The sequence below is a fragment of the Bombus terrestris genome, chromosome 10, assembly GCF_910591885.1.
Source record: "Bombus terrestris chromosome 10, iyBomTerr1.2, whole genome shotgun sequence".
Classification (NCBI taxonomy): Eukaryota; Metazoa; Arthropoda; class Insecta; order Hymenoptera; family Apidae; genus Bombus; species Bombus terrestris.
In genome coordinates, this window is record NC_063278.1 from 9,570,244 (window position 1) to 9,589,794 (window position 19,551).

At 39.2% G+C, this 19,551-nt stretch overlaps 1 long non-coding RNA gene across 1 annotated transcript in view; it reads right to left on the reverse strand.

Moving 5' to 3' along the window:
- LOC125385879 overlaps positions 1–19,551 on the reverse strand; it is a 152,701-nt gene that overhangs the window by 53,294 nt on the left and 79,856 nt on the right. The gene's annotated exons all lie outside the window — the stretch shown is intronic.

Below are 19,551 nucleotides of genomic sequence, written 5' to 3' on the forward strand. Positions count from 1 at the left end.
ATGTGCGCGTCGGGTAATAATGTAACGAGCTGATGAGCCATTCAATTTTTAAACAGCCTCTTTGTACGGCAACGCAACGCAAACGCTACGGGCGTTTTATTTCCTTAACTTATATTCTTAATTTATTTATACATCAAGCAATTCAGTCGAGGAAATAGCTTCCTCAGGATATTTTTCTAAAAACCTGACACGATAAAAGCTTCCATTTGCTAGAAAAAAGTCTCTCGATTCTAGTTAATCGAGTAGCACGATAAACAATCCACTAGATCGGCCTCGACACACGGCGTATACACAAACTTCTGAAATATTTTTCCTGTTGCCACAGTAGGAGCTCAGCTCGTTCAGGTCTCACGAAAGTGTTTTTCCGTGCCACGTGGTATCGCTAACACGTCGCTAATGCCATTCGCCTGTTCTCTGATGCTGATACCAATCTCTTTATAGGGATTATTATTATCGAAAGGTGTATGTTAGTGACTTTACTCGCGTTAATGGGCACAATAATGGCAAGAAGGGCGATACCGCTGATTTTCTTAACACTGCTGCAAGATGTTGCACGACTTTTACATTTCCGCAATCTTTCTCCCCGGGATTTACATATAAATTTCAAAACTAATACACACCGTATATATATGAAAATTTTACATCATTACGTACATCGAAATTGAATAAACTAACTTTAAAATAGTAATCGTAAAGATTATGTTTTACTGCCGATTTTCTCACCAGAGATCTCTTAACCTTCGCAATAAAAATGAGCCGAGTTTCTACTTGGAACACGTTTAATTAAAAATCCACAAGACAGCAATTTAGAAACGCAATAAAATTAAACGAATGAAAATAACGATAATACACATCGAATCAAACTCGCAATCTTATAGTTTCTGAAAATGATTGATCATGCTGAATTTTTTCATCTGACAATCCACCAAACAAACTTTCGACAAAAATATCGCCATCTCTGCTTTGAATCATCTTCTCGAAACTGAAGAATATATCATCGGGGGGGATCTAGCGATGATAATTCCATTCCTTTCCGCGCAAACTGGTATCCGGCTCGCTCGGGGAACGCGTAGAAAAAAGCAGCGTCGCCTCGCGTCGACCTTAACGATTTTGGCGAGCGGCTCGCGTAACTTTTTACCAGAAAACCGGCCTTTTCAGGATGCGGAGCCGGGGATCCAGTTTTTCGGGGCGAGGAACGAGGCATCGTCCGCGGACCGTACGATTGTCGTCTCGCGTCGGTACGCCGGCTCGCGTGCGAAGAACCGGCGATCAACTTCCTCGAACTCATTGAATACCGGCTGACTTATGTCCCGAGCCGGCGCACCTAACCGCCCTTCGTCCACGACGTCATCGCGAGGATCGCTAAGAGAACAAGACAGTCGACTAGCAAGAAATCCCTTGTCCATGTCGACAGCGTAAATATCTCCTTCCATGTATCTGTGATTTTACCTACGCGAACGATGGAGAAATTGATCGACAAGTGTTTCGGACATTATAGAATTTCTTTTTTCTTTTTTTCTTTTTTATTTGGTAGAATTTTTACAATCAATTCTCATTGAGAATTATAAGTAGATTACTTTGGCGTGGTACTTTTGATTCTAGTTGAATCTAATGCTTAAATCTAAAGGGTAATGTCTTTTTAGTCTGCGGATCTGATCCGTCGTGTCAAGTATTTGGGCAACTAATGGGTTTTGGTGGTTGTTAGTTCTTATGTTATATCTATTACTGAATTTGCATATTCCTATATTTTTAAATCGAATCTTAAGAGAGCCTAAATCTTTAGGTTAAAGAAGAAAAGGAACGCCGAGGGCGTGTTTGGAAACGGTTGTTTGTGGATTGAAGTCTTGTAGAAACTTGTGAGCGCGGATACTTCTTCACCGAGAAGCTTCTTTGAGAATGGTTTAAGAACTTCTACCGTAAAATAATCCTCCGGGATTTGTTCTTTTTTGGAAATTATTTATAGATTGCGGATATTTGCGTAGAATAGTTTTACAAGCAGAAGTGGCGAATTTATTTCACCTTCTAAATATTATAACGAGCAGTTTACTTTCAATATTCTGTATCTGTATTCTGTATCTTATATGTGTTAGTAAATTTGGATATTTCTTCTTTAACTATGGGTATCTTAAGGCCGCGGTGTATTGTTTCGTTGGTAATATACCAAGGTGCATCTATTAAGGATCTTAGAGTTTTTGATTGGAATCGTTGGAGAATTTCTATGTTGGAATTACTCGCTGTTCCCCATAGTTGGATTATAGGATTAAAGGGAAGATATGCAAACGAAGAAGAATTATTGGTAAAAACGAGTAAATCGAGGTGTTCTAACTTGTTCTTGGGGATGTTCGGAATTTGCGAATTTTTTATCGTACGTCGCAGGTTGGATTAAAGAAGAAAAGTAGTTGTTGCGAGAAAGGAAAGGAAATGACAATGATGATTCTTCGAAACTATCAGATAGGAAATCTTCTTACATTTTGATATTAAATTCTATAGAGTGTTGGTTTGCGACAGTCCTAGTATACTAGTGGTAAGAAAAGTTTCGATTATAATAGAAAATTTGATAATAAATATGTTCGATCATAGATCAAGAAATATCTCGTCGAATTTAATTATAACAAAAAGATCCATTAATATAAAGCGTAGAATATTTCTTGAATCTTCAACTTTACTGCTGACGATTCTAGTATATTTACGGTAAAAAAAACCTTCGATCGCGATACTAAACAGCGATTGAGATTCAGAATGCAACGGTCACGATTTCGCCGGAATATACGTTCCATCTAAAAACACGGTCACTCCGCGGATAAATGAAGAGGTACGCGAGTTTCCAAAAGGGCAAAAAGACACAGCCACAATCGGGTTCCTTTGATTTACGAACGTAATCGGCCGTGGTCGATTAATAAATCCCGAGTTCTTCTCAGTTCGCCGGCTATTAATGGTGATTAATTATCATTGAGGGGGGAGGGGCGTGTAATTGAGTACGTTATGGTACGCACCTGCTAGTCATTGCTCTACGCGGGGCCATCGCTCACGTCACGAATGTAAGACACGTAGAACGAGGACACCGTCCGCAAGAACCGAATGGCCGAAGAAAAGCACCGCCGAGCCTCACTGGAATTTGTAAAAACGCGAGCTGACTACTTCGTTAAAGGAGTCTTGCGAGAGCGAACTCGCCTTCGAGGAATCATAGCGAACGATGAATCGACGATCAGCTTCCGGTGATCGTTTCTAGAAATATTGGATCGTCAAGGATCTATGGCAGCAGCTATTTCGTTTAATCCGACTGATTCAGGTAGCTGTATTGCTTGTAATGCGGTCATAAATTGAGGAAGGAAACTTGGACGATGATGTTCGCTACAGATTGTACTTATTATACTTTGTTGGCTAATTAAGATCTTCTTTGGTAGAATGAAGACTCGATAATTGCGTATTTTGAAGTTACAGTTTAACAGCCGAATAGGTAACAATGTATTTTATTGCAGCAGAAGTGAGAAACAATATCCAAAATTAGGGTGTAAAGTCCACTGGTGATCGACTACGAAATCCATATATGTAACATGTATGAAATCGCAAGCACAGTAATATCGTCGTTTCTTCGAAATAGGGAAACCAATCTACAGAATTCGAGCAAAGATAGAAGAAGCGGTGAGTGAGTATTTTGAAACGATCCTGAAACATACTGATAGAAGTAAGATGTATCGATGACTATAGGTCCATTTTTCAAGAAGAAAAATTCACATCACCCAAAATGGTGACACCAATTCACACAAATCTATTTGCTCACAATAAACGCTATCAAACAGCACCACACTAGAGTCTCTCCCATCAGAGCACAATCTCCCTCGAAAAGAATCCTAACCACAAAGGCTGGTACTTTATTCACGGATCACCAATGTCGTGCCAACAATTGCAAAGTCTGTGACTAAAGATTCAATATCCAACCCTCTGACGACAATCAGGAAAATCAAGAGGGGTAGGGGTTGTGGAAGGCAAGAAAGCATGGTGCTCAGAGTCGCGCGTGACGTCTCAACTTTCGTCGAACCGGAACCCACGGCGGTATTTGTTTGCCATTTATGCCCATTTAGAGCGGAACCCAGGGCGCGCGCCAACGGCCCCCCTTCGTTCACGGCCTCGATAACGACGAGAAACGTTTCTTTGGGAAAAGTTGTTCCGTTCTCGCGAGCAAAGGCCGCTACACAAACCGTTTCCCGTATTTCCACTGGGCCCACCAATGGCGATACGACGTTATTGATTCATTGGGACGGTACTGGACCCCCTCGTTGCTTTTCACGAATTCGCTTAGGTCGACAGGAATTCGCCACGCTTTTTCGGCACGGCCTCTTATTCCAGTTTACCTTCGAAGCTCTGGTATCTCGAGAACAACAGCCTTCCCTTTTTCTTCCTCCTCGTTTCTTACTTCGTTCGTTTTTCGATGGTAGGTCGCAAGAACGATTTCGTTGCCTCCAATACAGTTTTGAAGAAGGAATTTTGTTGGTCCAGTGGACAGATGTTTTCGATGGATTCATATGGTTGATGGAAGAGTTATAAATTACAGCCAAGCTATTGTGGAGAAAAGAAAGCATCTCGATTTCCGGCACAGCAAATATTTTCATCCCTCGAGACTATGTGCTTCTCATAGGAGTATTCCGCGATTTTTAGGATAGTTTCCGCTTTTTCTTTGATCTTGATCTTAATTGTGATTGTGGCGATTGAGAGAAGATCGATTAGAAATGTTTGCATTAAGGGGGTGTCCTGAATTAGAATGTTCTAAAACAGCGTCTTTTTGTGATTTTTTTTAGAAGGGAAAGAAAGAAATGAAGTTATTGGACTTTGAGGTATGGTTTTATATATATTTAACGAATACAAAAAAATTTTTTTTAAAACAAAAAAAAGATTATAACAGATTCCTAAGCCTATTTCATGGGCTGCAGTTTTCAATCGGCGGGAAAGATCCACCGCGTGACTCTTGACCGAAATAAAAAACCAAAAAAGGATTAAATCACTATATATTGTTTTCCTTGATGAACTAAAAAAGTTCGTCAAAAAATTTATTTAAATAATTGTTGTAGTACCTTAAAGTTTATTTTTTCTTTTCATAAAACACATTTTTTCTTTAAACCCGCCAAAATTTTTAATTTCACACTATTTTCTGTCTTTTTTTTTAATTCATCGAGAAGAAAAATATATAATAATTTAATCCTTTTTTGGGTTTTTGTTTCGGTCAAGAATTACGAAGTGGATCTTTCCCACCGATTGAAAATTGCAGTCTATGAAATAGGCTTAGACATCTGTTATAATTTTTTTTTTTTTTTACTTTAAAAAAATTTTTTTGTATTCGTTGAATATATATAAAACCATTCCTCAAAATTCAATAAATTCATTTCTTTCTTTCCCTTTAAAAAAAAATCACAAAAAGACGTTGTCTTAGAATATTCTAATTCAGAACACCACCTTAAGGTGTCAAGGGAACAAATCTTCCTTTCGTTTTGAAATTTATTCCTCGAAACAGACGAAGAAGATTTAGGAAAAAAACTTTGGAATGAAGTAAGCATTCATATTTAAGCCACTTTAATGATCAGAATGGAAGAATATTTTTTTTATTATTTAAATTGTACTTTACAGTTTGTCTAGCTGGACACTCGGTAAATTTTTCGAGCTTTATTGCTAGTTAACATGTAGATGGATACCCCCAAGGGATTACCACCTTCGAATTTGTTTATTTTATTTCTTTAATGAAGTCAGTGGGTTGTTTTCTCTTCAGTCTTCTTTTGATCATGAAAGAATATGTGATTAGTATTATTTTTATTATTATTACTTAATTTGTACTTTACAATTTGTCCAGCTGGACATTCAGTAAATTTGTCTAGCTGTGATTAATATTTAATCTTTCAGAAAGCAAACAATCGATCCCATCTTAGTCTGAATTTGAAATTACAGATGAAAAAAGCAGTTTCACCACAACATTTCCGTCTACCCTAGTATTCGAGCATGTGTTTTTAGTCTTGTTCCAGCTCACAAATATTTCAGCATCTTCCGAATTCCGACTACAGTGTAGAGTTACACTTACGTTGTATGTTTTTTTTTCGCCCTAAAAGTGTGAAAAAGAGATCCCGTGGTTTAAGCGGATAGAAGTTCGACAAAGAAGAAAAATTGTGTGTGGGATAAATTGTGTTCATTGTGACCCACTTCCGCCATATGCCCAACACACGCTTTCCATGTAAATGGAAAAGTGATTTTTCACGAGCTACGTAAACAGCCGTCGTGAAATCCTGTGACAGCCGCACAGAATTCCGCAAACGGCACTTTCGGGAAGCTATTTGACCAGTTCGAGCGCAGTCAACGACAAAATTTATGTGAATGTCTCGAAGACGAACATCCAGGTCGTTTAAACATCCGTTCATATTACTCTGGATTTGAACTTTCTTTCTTCCGCCAAAGATATGGTAGCAAAGTGTGGGAGGAGATGACAATGAAACTTGGATACTGTGCTTTATATTTTGTTAACGATAATATTCTTTGTAGAGTGAATGAAGAAACCTCAGCCTATTCAAAGTTGGAAATGTGTTCTAATATAACTTGAAGCTTAAATATCTCAACTTGGAATTGGAACATCTAAATTTGAAATTTTCAAACTTTGCATTCTCGAAATTTTGAAAATTTGCAAATTGAAAAATTGAAAAACTTATGATACGAAATCTTCGCTCCTCAACTTGAACCCAAAAAGAAGTTCCACTTTTCTTCCAACAATTTGAAATATTTGATTTCACGAACGATTTTATAATGCAACAGAGACACTGATAAATAAATATTCTGAAAAATTATAAATTCTTCTAAAATCGACCGCAGAAGTAACTCAGGCACAAATACTTTCGAAACGCGTTTATTTCTCGGCGAACGCCATGAATCCATCGTCGAGTCGATTTTAAGAGGGTGTCAATGTCTGGTCTCCGCAGGGGGAAACAAGGACATTATTCGCGGTCTGCCAAACTTCGCCCGGGATCACCCGCTTTGGCCCCTATAAAACGGTGCAAACGGCAGTCGTTACATCGTGTTTGTAAAGTTTATAGGAGATCGTGTGAGCTAGTATGTTGGACACACCCACGCCACTCCCACTCGGCGTGAGTCCGTGCCTTCCTTCCATGGATCCACCGTTCTCTTTGCAACCCTTCTGCATCTCTCGCTTCTACGTCCTCCATGAGACTTTTTATAACAAAATTACGTCAAATACCAAAACCAAACAACTACATATATTTTAATAATATCTATCGAATAGCAACATTCATTTCAAGCCATATAGATCCAGGAAGAACAACAGGATTAACAAGAGGACATTGAACTAAGGAACATTGACTAACAAATGATTCAAACTACAAATATTATATGAAAGAAAGAAACCAAGATATATAATCGTAACAGAGCTAGGTTTTATGGATCGTTCATCTTCCGTGTTTCGATTAAAAATAATGGCTATTATGTGGTCAAAAAATTGAATAGCCCAGTGATTCATCAGTTAAGTTACACTGAAACCTACCGTGGTTAGACAAGGGAGTGACCGCCATTAACGCAGTCTGTATTTATGGACGTTCGTATAAAGACGTGTTGCTACGAGACAAACCACGGTCGTATTCAAATTAACGCCATAAACGCGACTCGTGCCCTCCGTTCCCCCTCTTCTATACTCTCTATTCTACGGGGAGCTAGTAGTTTAAAGAGCGTATAAAATATTGATCACGACCAATTAACTTCCAGGCAGAAGTCAAAAGTCCGAGGAACGAGAAGAGAAGAGGAGAGGGTCCAGAGAGACATTCAGGCATTCTGACTTTCCTTTGTCCGTTGCCATAAACTTTTGGAAAGTACACACCTGGAATTCACTTTCGACCGTTTAGCTTACGATCCCCTCGTAAACGCTGTCGAAACTGATGTTCCAAGATCCTGAACCTCGTTCTTCGAGCCGTCCAATTATTTACGACGTCCCCATCTCGGCTATTTTTATTATTTGCTCAGAAAATATTATCATCGTCAATAAATTGCTGGTGAGATAATAATGCGCCGCGATCAACAAATGTAATCCTTCCTCTTGATCAGATAAAAATCAGATAAAAAAGAGAAAAAAAGAAGGAAGTTTGGAAAGGATAAGGTTAAATGGAATATTTGTACACGTTGTCAACGCGACACGTGTATGACATTAATGAAAAAAACGCTAAAAAACAAATTCTCTGGTCGAAACCAAACGGACGTTCCGAGTTATTCAGAAGCTCCCAAGTATGTAACCGCGTATTTTGAAAAGCCGTAAAAATTTGTTTTTCTCAGCAAAAATATTTTGTAGCTTTATTTCCTTCGAATTTTCAGGTTGGACAGGATTTCTGTTGTTTGAGCGAGACAAATCGATCGTTTAATACTAATGAAAATTTGTTACTCGCTATGTGATAATCTATTAACTATTAAGCATTATTGGAATAATGAAAAAAGAATAAAATATCGAGAAGTGTATGGTCAGGAAATACAGGAGTGGTACCTGTGCTCTTTCTTTAACACGCCTAGCCACCGAATTTACGATCAAACAAAAAGCTAATAAACAAAAAGGTAATAAAGGTGACAAAATATTTCCACCGGAAAATATTTACGACTTGCCATATTTCAAGGCAGCTCCGGCACGAGTGGATCGCCGTGCCAAAGATTTCTGCGAGGAAAGCGGCCAGTCATTGTTCCCGCTCGCCGAATCGACTATTTATTGGCATTCGCGAGGCTGAAGTACGTAAATCTTACAGACGAGCTGCCGCGAGAAGACGGGGCCAACCTCGAACCTCATAATTTGTTCTACATTGTCGTTTTTACTAACACGATCTCGCGTCCAATGCATCTTGGCAACGCGGACAACACTGGGGTAAAAAATGGACCAGTTCTGGTAGCACAAAGCTCTATTTCTTAAAAAAAGCCAGTTCCACGTCTTATCGTTTTATAACGTGATATGAAAATCCATATAAACAATAAGGAAGAACGAAAAAGAATTATTTATTCGCAACATTTTTTCTCAATCACATTTCTAAAATAGCCCAAAACTTTATCTAATTTATTCCCACGATCTTTTCCTAAAATCAACCTCATAAATTACTCTTCTCGAGCAACGCTAAAACGATAATAATTTATCTCAATAGTAAGAAGTAATAAAGAAATATATTTATTTACAAATATTTTCCTAGGATTCCGAATTCCCTAGAAACTCTACATTCCATGACGTTGCCTCCACAAAACACCCTGCACAACCCTCTTCTTTATACTAATATCTCATCGTAACAACGAAACCCAGAAACACCGACTCGTCTTCAACTACAGTGCTGATGTCACGAACGACAAAGTATGGAGACGTCTGGCACATTATGTTCTCGCAAGAATCGTAAAGGGTTGATTTTACTGGCGCATCGCGTTCTCCCTTCGTCGTAGAATTCCTCCTCTCTTCGGCAATGCAGCGTTAACGTTAGAGAGATAAAAAGAGAGACAGACGATGATGTCACCATCGTTTTGCCTTGAACTTGGCCGCGGAATTCAGGATTAGAGGTGCATCGCTGTGTAATTCTTTAATTGCATCGGCTAATTGGCTATGAGTGGCGCCACGGTGCCACGGGACATCGGCGATGACAATTATTCCGCGATCCAACGACCCGCCTGTAAATTGCTCCGGCATTTTTATCGTTCGTTTAATCGGCCGTTTCCCCGGTTCCTTGTTCAGCCGCGTTTCTTGTGTCCCTGTGCACGCGTGACGATCGCCAGGGACCGCTCTAACGACGTGTAATTTATTATTTTGCTGGACGGCACGAATTTGCTAATTGAGATTAAGCCGACTCTGTCGGTTTCGCAGATCACGATCGATGGGTTCCCTCGCGGATTAAATACGAGGAACCTTTGCTATTGAACTTGGTCCACAGACTAGTGTGGAGTATATTATATACTTGTAATACTTATAATATTTATTACAAATTATTTTAGTGTTGGTTATTTAACATATTAACGATCGAGGGAAACAAAGTTCTACAACAACTACAAAATTCCAGAAAATTGGGCTACACCGTTGGAAGATAAATCGTTCCAAAAATCCATCATAAACGTAGCATGATACAATACAAAAATACGATGAGCGACCAATAAGTGTTACATATCTCTTACGAAACGGATGTTTAACAATGAAACACGTGTTAAGTTAGAACATGTTAGAAGTAACGGTTGAACATTCTAGTAAACGACAATGACATTCACAATTCTACGTTGCACGTTAATTTGATATATTGGCATTGCAACGTCGAACGTTACAAGCTCGAACAAGTGCGATAAATTTTAGTAATCGATGACTTCTCAAACGTATCACTCGATCCGAATAACTACTTTCACATTCTATTTCTTTACCCTGAACAGCTAATTCAAATCGCATTAGAAATACATCACAGAGATGTTATACGCGAAGAAACACAGCCTTTCCACGGTGATACTTTCTTAATCCTGGCTAATACTCTTTCTCTGAAATAGGCTCGCTCTCTCGTAGACACAGTGACGAGCGCAGTCGCCTAACTTTCGCCGGTGTCTGACAGAAGATCATCCGTAGAATATTCATAATGACAAACCGTCCAAGCCTCTCGCGAGCGATCGGTTCAGGGCCGTGGCCAATGTTATAAATGCATCCGAAGAAGAGAGCGAGAGAGAGAAGAGGTAGGACGAGCCGAGGGATCTATCGATAGCCGATATCCTCTGTGTTTCGTAGACGCGACCGCCTCGGCAAGATCGATTTGTGTCGAGGCAGTTCGAGAACGCGAGATGGATGGGCCAGAGCACGAAATCTATTAGTCATCACCCACACGATACCCATCGTCTTTCTCTCTTCTCCAGTCGGTTCTATCCTGTCTACTCGATGGTGCAGACAGGTACGTTCGATCGGTGCTTATTGTAGCCGACCAATCGCGACTCGAGTTTCTGTACACCGTGGAACGTTAATGCGTTCATGAAAGTAACTATCTCAGAACGACGCGAAAGAATTACTTAAAAGATGAATGAATTTTGTCGGAACGTTTGTTTAAGTTTAGACAATCGGTCAAGTTGTAGACGATTGTGTTGTACACGATTCGATTAAATCTTTCCCCTCTTCGTATAATCTATATTTATTTAGATCCTGTTACGAGATAACAATAAACATATATTTTGCTTCTGATTACAATTGATATAATTAGAATAATTGCGATTATAGTAGTTGTAAGATACAAGACGGTAGATCTTGGATGGCTTTTGAATTGGAAACGTAATTTCTCTCACCCCAAAGATTATTTCTGTGGGATATATCAGTGGGATCTATGTCTCGTGTAGATCATCGATGCAAAAGAAATCGTTCAAAACGAGCTAGTTAGCCGACTAGATTACGTCGAATGTCCCGGAAGGAGCGAGGAACGCGCGAGAGGGGCACGACTCTCTCGTCGGAGTTGCTCACTTCCCGCCACTCGGGAGCACTTCAAGTCCATTCACTCAATTCATTTTCATCTCCGTATTCGTCGACCACCCTTCTCTCTCCTCTCTGTTCTCTCATTAGCAGCCTTTCCGGTGTCCCCGAGCCTCCGATCGCGATGAGACTCATCCTAAGAAAATTAGCCCTCGTTTCCGACCTCCACTAAGGGGAAGAGAATCGTAAAAATTTGATTGTCCCTTAATCAACGTTGCGAACGTGTCACGAAGACGAATCCAGATTTTGGATACACTCGAGGATGAAACGAAGTGGAAACTAATAGAAGCAATGAAGAAGGGATGATATAGTAGAGTCTGAGTGGTGTTATTTCGAGGAAGGGTTAATGGAACGTTGTTGTGTAAACGAGGAAAGATCATGGGCAATTCGTATTGTTCCCATATTGCTGCGTCCTCTTCGCAATAGGACGTAGGCTTAATGTTCCTAGCTGATTGAGTGCACTCTTCTTTGTTGTACTAATCGACTCAATATCTGGCGTTCTTCATTCGCCAGACACAAAGGATTAACAATGATACGGGATGGCGAACGACCGACTGGACGTTTATTAAAAATCATCCAACCATTGTGCACGCTGCTCGAGAAAATCGCCGCGATTATGACCCGTGGTAATCGTGTCACAGTAGCGAAGTTGAGATAAATATCCACTCAAATTTTTCTGAACACCCAGTATTCTATGTTTGTTCAGTGTCTATGTTCTATTTGTACAGTCTATGTTTGTACTGTGTCTCTATTTGGAAGAAAAAATTAACCAAGCAATATGTGTGTGGTTTATCATAATGTTCATAAATACATTAACTTTTTTAAATTATAAATGAGAGAAATAAATGTTGATGAGATATCGATGAAAAAGATATTGAGGGAATCCTGTGAATTATTTTTCACGACGTTAAAAGGAAAATTCAACAGTGTATGGATTGAGAAAAGATGTCGAACGAAATGTTCATAACTTAAAACATTAAACACAGGGAAAGAGACATATGTCATCAGGTGTAATTAAGTCGATTACGAAGAAGGAGGTCTCGGTTCGACGAGATAGTGGCAGAAAGAAGGTCGAAGAAACAGCGCGGCTATCTTGCATCTTCGAGCGTAATGAGCGTTTGGTTACAAGATCAGCTTCGTTGTCTCCGCGAGAGATCTCGACGAGGAGAGCCGGCGACGACAGAGGCGGTGCACGAGCTGGATCTACGTGACCAAGATGTCGAAAATGAGCATTGGGCGTGGCGAACGGCGATGAGTTACGACTCACCCTTTGTCTCAACCTGCTCTCTCCTGGTAATTACGATCATTTCCATTTTTCCCCGTATTTCACTGGTTCGGTCAAGACCACGAGCCCCTCGACGGGGTGTCCGCCTTCTTCTCCACCCCTCTGAGACACTCGACTGACGTCTACGATTTTCTCAGTTACGTATGCAAATGCAGGTTTTGGTTTAACCTTAACGAATATACACCACTGACCATAAATGTTATACTAAAATACTCGTTGATGTTCGACAGACCAATTTTAAAACAAATGAACTGCTTTTTGCTGTTTCTATTTTCTAGTTGTTTTACGGTAAACAGACTTTTATGGATTTGTCGGAAATTTAAAGTTGCAAAAAATGCATAGATCCGAATGAAGATATAGGAAATTATCTGATATTTCTTCATCTTTCAATATTTGTTAAAATACTTGAAACTAGTCTACTTTGTACCTCTTAAAGGTATACACGCTGCTGCAAAATACCAACAAAATATATTTAATCGAACGAAGAAAAACAAGAACGAGAATAGGTAGGAAATTTTAATTAAGCAGGACAGTATAGGGAATCAATGAAATACGTGTAATATTCTATTATTTATCCAGTTCCCCTGCAATGTCCCATGAGACACGTTATTATAGTGGTTTCATAAGGATGATCTAATCGGAAGATCTTCGAGAATCGTCTAGTAAACGGTACGATGTGCTGAGGGGGAAGAGGATGGAAAAAGAAAAAACAAAATATGACAAGGGAAAACGTATACCTACACCTACACACTGGATCCATGGCGAAGGGTCAAGGGATAGCCGAGGGAAGTTGCATCTGCTGCTCACTGGGGGGTGGACGATCATTTTTTAGGGGTAAGACCGCTATCGTGGGGGTAAGTCGCCTAACGAATCGTTTTTGTTCGCGGCCCGGACAAACATCGACACACAAATAAAACTAAAACGGATAACAGACGCCGCGACGAGTCCCACCCCTCGCATTTACCTCGTATTGTGCGCCGCTGTATTTTCATCAGGAACACCGTAGTTACTAATGTATTTATTAATCGATCGATCGCTTCGGCTAATAGAAATTTATTGCTTCTACGCCCGCCAATTATCCGATTGTCCGCCGTTGTCTCCTGTTCGTTCGTTAAGGGGCGTCGTCAAATATTTTTACCAAGAAAAATTGGAAAATTATTGAATTCGAGAAATGGGAGTGACTATGGTACGAGCATAAGTATAATTGTTACACGATGACTATTATTCGATGTTTAATATCTCGACAGGAATTTAACTTCGTATCGTCTTCGTATAACTCTGATGCAAAGTGATATAAATTTTCTTTTGCTCGATCATCTTCGCAAGCATACGAATTTGCATAAAGGACCGGACTTTCCTAATATTTCTAAACTTTTCCAAATTTCCCAATCTGTCCCAAATTCTGTAAAGCGTAATTTCGTGTGTCTTCCTTTAGATTTGAACGATTCGATTCTTTGTGGACCGATACGCGTCGTAAACCGTCGTCGATGATTGGTGACACGCGAAAAAGAAAAACGAAAGGAAAGATCGCGTTCGCGAAAGAGCGTAGCTGTAAATTCTCTCGTAAAATTATGCCGCGCGACGCGGCCAACTATAAATATTAATGCTTCCCAAAAACGGTTTTCCTCTTCGCTTTCTTTTTTTTTTTTTTCCACCTCCTCGTTCTGTCTCGTTCCTTGTCCCGGCGTTCTCGAGGACGCGGACCGTAAATCAAGTCACTAGAAGGAGGTTGTCAGCGAAAAATACGGCGGATAAAGGCTGCTGGGGGTAAGAGTTTGTTTTAGATGCCAGAATCCCTTTCGCCTCTCGAGAAACATTGCTCTAGCCGGCGACAACTTCCTTCGAACGTTGTGCCCCTCTATGGGGGCTCTTCGCCATTTCGTTTTCCTCTTCGTTACGATTTTTCACGAAATTCTGCCAGTCGATTCTTCTGAAACGACTGGTAGCTCGGAATCTCTAACGTTAAACTATATTTCGCAATCCTATGTTCTTTCACACGGTTTTATTCCAGCAAAATGGTTCAAATTTCACTAATAGCGATGAATCAGGAGCGTGTAATAGATAACAGAAGAGTAGAAACTTCAAAAATTGCCCCCAGAAGGTGGAGAAATCGTTGACAAATGTTTCCTCCCAGGATCATTTTCTCTTTTCTGTTCCTGGAAAATGAAAGGAGATATTTCATTGTTCCTGACGTTGGGCGCTCGCAGACTGGTCATTCGGATTCTCTCCATCTTCACGGTTATTCAGCTAGGAATGACTAGCACGGTCTGTGCGGATGGGAGCAGAGAGAAATAAATAAATTTTATTATCATATCCCAAGTATTTTTCATTTTCGTAGGGGCCAGGTTTGGTGAACTGTTCGACTGGTCACCAGCCAGTTCCCTAATATTTTTTTCGGCGATCCTCCTCTGAGATTACCTATCGAACCATATCTGCTCTTGCATCGCTCGTAGAAATCTTATCTTTCAGCCACTTCGAACCGCCTACGACTCTGTCATCCCTTGCGCCGGAATTCCGCTTTGATCCCGACTTCCATCGTGTTCCAAACGTGTCCTAGTTACATGTTTCTCATAATTGCGTGTCGTTCGTTCGCTTTGCTTCGTTTCGTGGTGCGATAGCAACGAAGCAACGAAGGTACAGCAAAGCTAAGTCAATGCCATAGTTCTATTTTTAATAATTTATTGTTAGACTTTTGACTTATGACTTATGACTTGAACTTATGACTTTCGATAGGGAAATTCGTTTACGAACCGATGAAACTTAGAAAAAATAAATAAAGGAATTGCAACCGCAGTTAGTATTTAGATTTGTTAGTGTCTACAGGTGCAACAATTCTTTTTAAAGTTAGTTAAGCTTAACGGAACGTTGAATGCATATTTTATAATATGTAACACTCTGTACAACGTTTACTACTTTTCCAGTGATTTTTACTACTTTTTCAGTAATTCATCATTGCATAAATACCCAGATTATATATAGACCATTGCTCTGACCATCAGATGTATATTAAATCCTTGTTACTAAGAAATACAAAGAAAAATTCAAGACATAATTTTCTTTTAGGAATTACAAGGGATTTCACAAGATGACATAGAAGTATTAGTAAACGAATACTATTTAAAAATTCATAATTTGCACGTCTTCCAGGGAATCTAAGAATTTCAAAAATAACGTTATCCTATCGTTAGAAATTTATTTCTGTAGAAAATTTGTTAACAAGGAATTTATCGAGATAGATAGGATATCCGTGGCATGAACTTTTCACCATTTTGCGCCTGAAACATTACAAGTCACCAAAATAGAAGGAATGTAAAGAAGTTGCTACGTTAAAGAATAGGACAGACTATCGTGACGGACCGACAGAGATCGTCATGTTTCTAATGACTTCGAGACAATATCTAGCAGTCGGATCGGTTTTTCTTTCCTTTCTTGTCTTTCCATCTAACCGCGGCATCTACAAGCTTTTGCGTGTCGGTCCTCTTTGATCCTGATTCGAGAAAATGTCATTCCGCTACGATTCTAACAAAACTTTAGTGGCGCATAAATCACGCGATCGTTTTTAATGATGCGTATTTTCGCGCGGAAACACGATGGTTACCCGTGTTTTCACGTATACACGCATCGAGGATCAGTTAGGTTGATCAGATTCCTCCTAAACTTGTTTTACCTGTTTCACATGGCGAGAATTCTTTTTGCGTTATTCGATTTGGAAGAGTCGATTGAAAAATAAAACGATAAAGATTATTGGTAATTGCTGGTGCATAATAAAGAAATAATTAAGAGTATTTTAGAATAAATTTCTAAAGCAAAAATCGAAGTATAAATAATGAACCATTTGCAACCAAATTAAGAATCATACATTTTATTAATAAATAAGGAGACAAGGTATCGTAAAGGGAGGATAATAATAAATTATACTTCAAGAACTAAAGCTTCCTACGTGAAACAATCACCGTGATATTAAAAACTATATTGCGCCAATTTTATTGAAGAAATATGATGGTATCCCGCTGGGGGTAACCATCCACATTTTATTTCATTAAAATTAATTAAGCTAGAAAAATTTACCGAATGTCCAGCTGAACAAATTGTAAAGTACAAATTAAATAATACAAAAATATACATATATGCAATGAGAAACAAGGAACATAGGGGAAAATGAAGAAATGAACTCGGCCACTTTTCATCCGCACTAGCCATGACGCGAGCGGAACGCAACGATCCGCTCACGATCTCGCAATTAACGATTAATTAAATGTAATGACTACACCGTGAGCGTGACTGATGAACGAACGAAACAATGTCTGGCCTTGTTGATGGCCCTCGCGAACGAACGAACGATCGCGTAGGTGCGTACGTCGTGTTCGCGTTTCGCGACCCTGTAACCGCACTCCCGTGATGAAAGTTCTATCGTGGGCCCTTAGATTGATGGTCCGTTCACGAATGTACTCGGCAATGCGGATCGTTGAGTTACATCCGCGTGTGATCGTTAATAATCCCCGTGGAATCATTTGGCTCTTGAAAAATCGAAAGAAATTCGTCCATCTTTTAACTATCATAGAAAAATATCTTATTCCATTCGGACTTATATTTATGACAGAAAAATCTACAGTTATACATAGAATATTTATGGAAATTTAGAATATTCATTTTATTAGTTAAAAAGAAACACTATACAACCGGAATGCAGAACGAAGGGGAGACTAGAAGAAAATTTGTAAATCTTCTAACGTTTATAGAGTAATATTTTATTTCATGTAACGCCATATAAAATTTGTAAATTAAGAGAATCTAATTCTTAAATACAAAACGTTTTAAACGATCCCAATAATGAAACGGATGACGTCATCCGGCATAAATGACACGCTTCGTTCGTGACTTCTAATAAAAATGATCCCTGAACTGGGTCCAGAATGCACGGACCAAGTTACTCGTGTTCGTGGCGCACTCCGATCGTCCGCTAACACAAGAGGATCGATGTGTGCGCCGGAGGAACGGGTCGTGCTGTTAGTAAGCGACAGAAGGTGGATGGAAAGCATCATTCAGATGTACCTCCTAAGTGCACGAAGGAGCCACGAGTCCGGCTTTATGATAGTTATTAATATCAAATAGTCAGCCACCGTGCCCATTATGGACATAATGGGACGCCATTTTTTGCCGCGACAATGAGGCACCCCGTTAAACACTCGATGTGTTTGCATTATTCACGCGGATGATTAAGCTCCGTTAATATATCCAATGGCAGTGAACGCCACGAAACAAGAAGATACGAGGAACGCGAAACAGAACTGATTTTTATCCAATAAGGAGTTTCGAATTATTAGAAGATATTTAAGTGCAGTATTTTAAGATATTTAAGTAATTATATTTGACATGATAAAGGAAGAAATTAGCTATTATCTCTGTTACTATATATTCTGCCCTTACTACTACAATTTATAATTTTGAATAACTAGAAGCCACTTTTATTTTTCTTGCCTAGGTCCGAGTTTTATTTGTTATAAGCCTGTTGAGGTACGTGCCATAAATTACCTGGCAAACCAGATAAGGAAGGTTTTGTATTATGGAAACAGGTAATAGGGAAACAACGGTGGTGACTTTAGCACTATTCGTATTGTCCCTGAAACAATGCTGTAAAGTCCGACATAAACGCTGATATACCAGGACGAACATAAAACAAGTATTACCAATAAATGACAATGCTAAGGAATTATTATTACTATAAAAATTGATTCATCTTCTGAATAAGTAGAAACTGGCAATAAACTTTATGTACTATACATTAACTTACTTCCTAGTTTGATTGTTTTCAGCGAACTATGATATAATAATTAATGATAATTAAGCGAACAGAAGTAGCGTCAACAGAGAGACAAGCTAAAGAGAATGTTTTGTTTCTAATTTGTGGACTTTATCGAGGAACAAATACGAAACCAGTACTTGGCTATACAATGGTTAATTTAGCCCAAGTTAAGTGGTCTCCTAATCTGTCGACCTATATAATGTCAGCTGTTGAAACGCGACATTAACTGTTTGAAAATTCAAAGCCTTTTCTTCGAGCAGTTCCTAACAGTAGCAAGGGTTTATTACCTTAGAACAAATAAATATACCTAATAGACTTTTAGGATTGACATTATTAGTTTTGGTACTTTAGAAAATTTCTACTAATCAGGGCTGTAAATAGATAGTTGTACATAATAATGGTTGTAAATAATACTTATTTCCAAAGTAACCTGTTCCTTGAAGCTTCTACAGTTCTCTTAGATTTTCTTATGATTAAGTACCCATAAATTATTTTCAACGAAGAACTTCATCATGCTTGATTTTTCCGATTTTACCAAATCGATTCGCTTGGAAGGAGATATTAAGGAAGGAGAATATCGGGGAAAATAGAAGGAATGTGAAGACTAGCTGAAAGAATTTCGACGCTGAAATATCGAAGTATTTAATTATAAGGCTCGAACACGCGAGCTTCCGCGTCTCAACTCGCGAGGATATTACGCGATACCCGGAAGCGCGAAGAAAAGCTGGAAACACCGGTGCGTCTGGTGTAATTAATCGACGTTGCAAATAAGTAAAGTCGGTTAATTGGATAAACGAACGAAGGAGGATGAAGCGTCGCGCGATTACGCGTGCATACAATTTTCGAGATGGAGGTTAAACGTTGAACGAGAAGATTCCCTCCTCGTCTCTCCATGATAATTTATAAACGAGTGGTTCGCGTGACTCGTCGCCTTCCTGGCCGGCTTGATATTTTTCCACTAATCATGCAGATACGCAAACTCGCATGAAT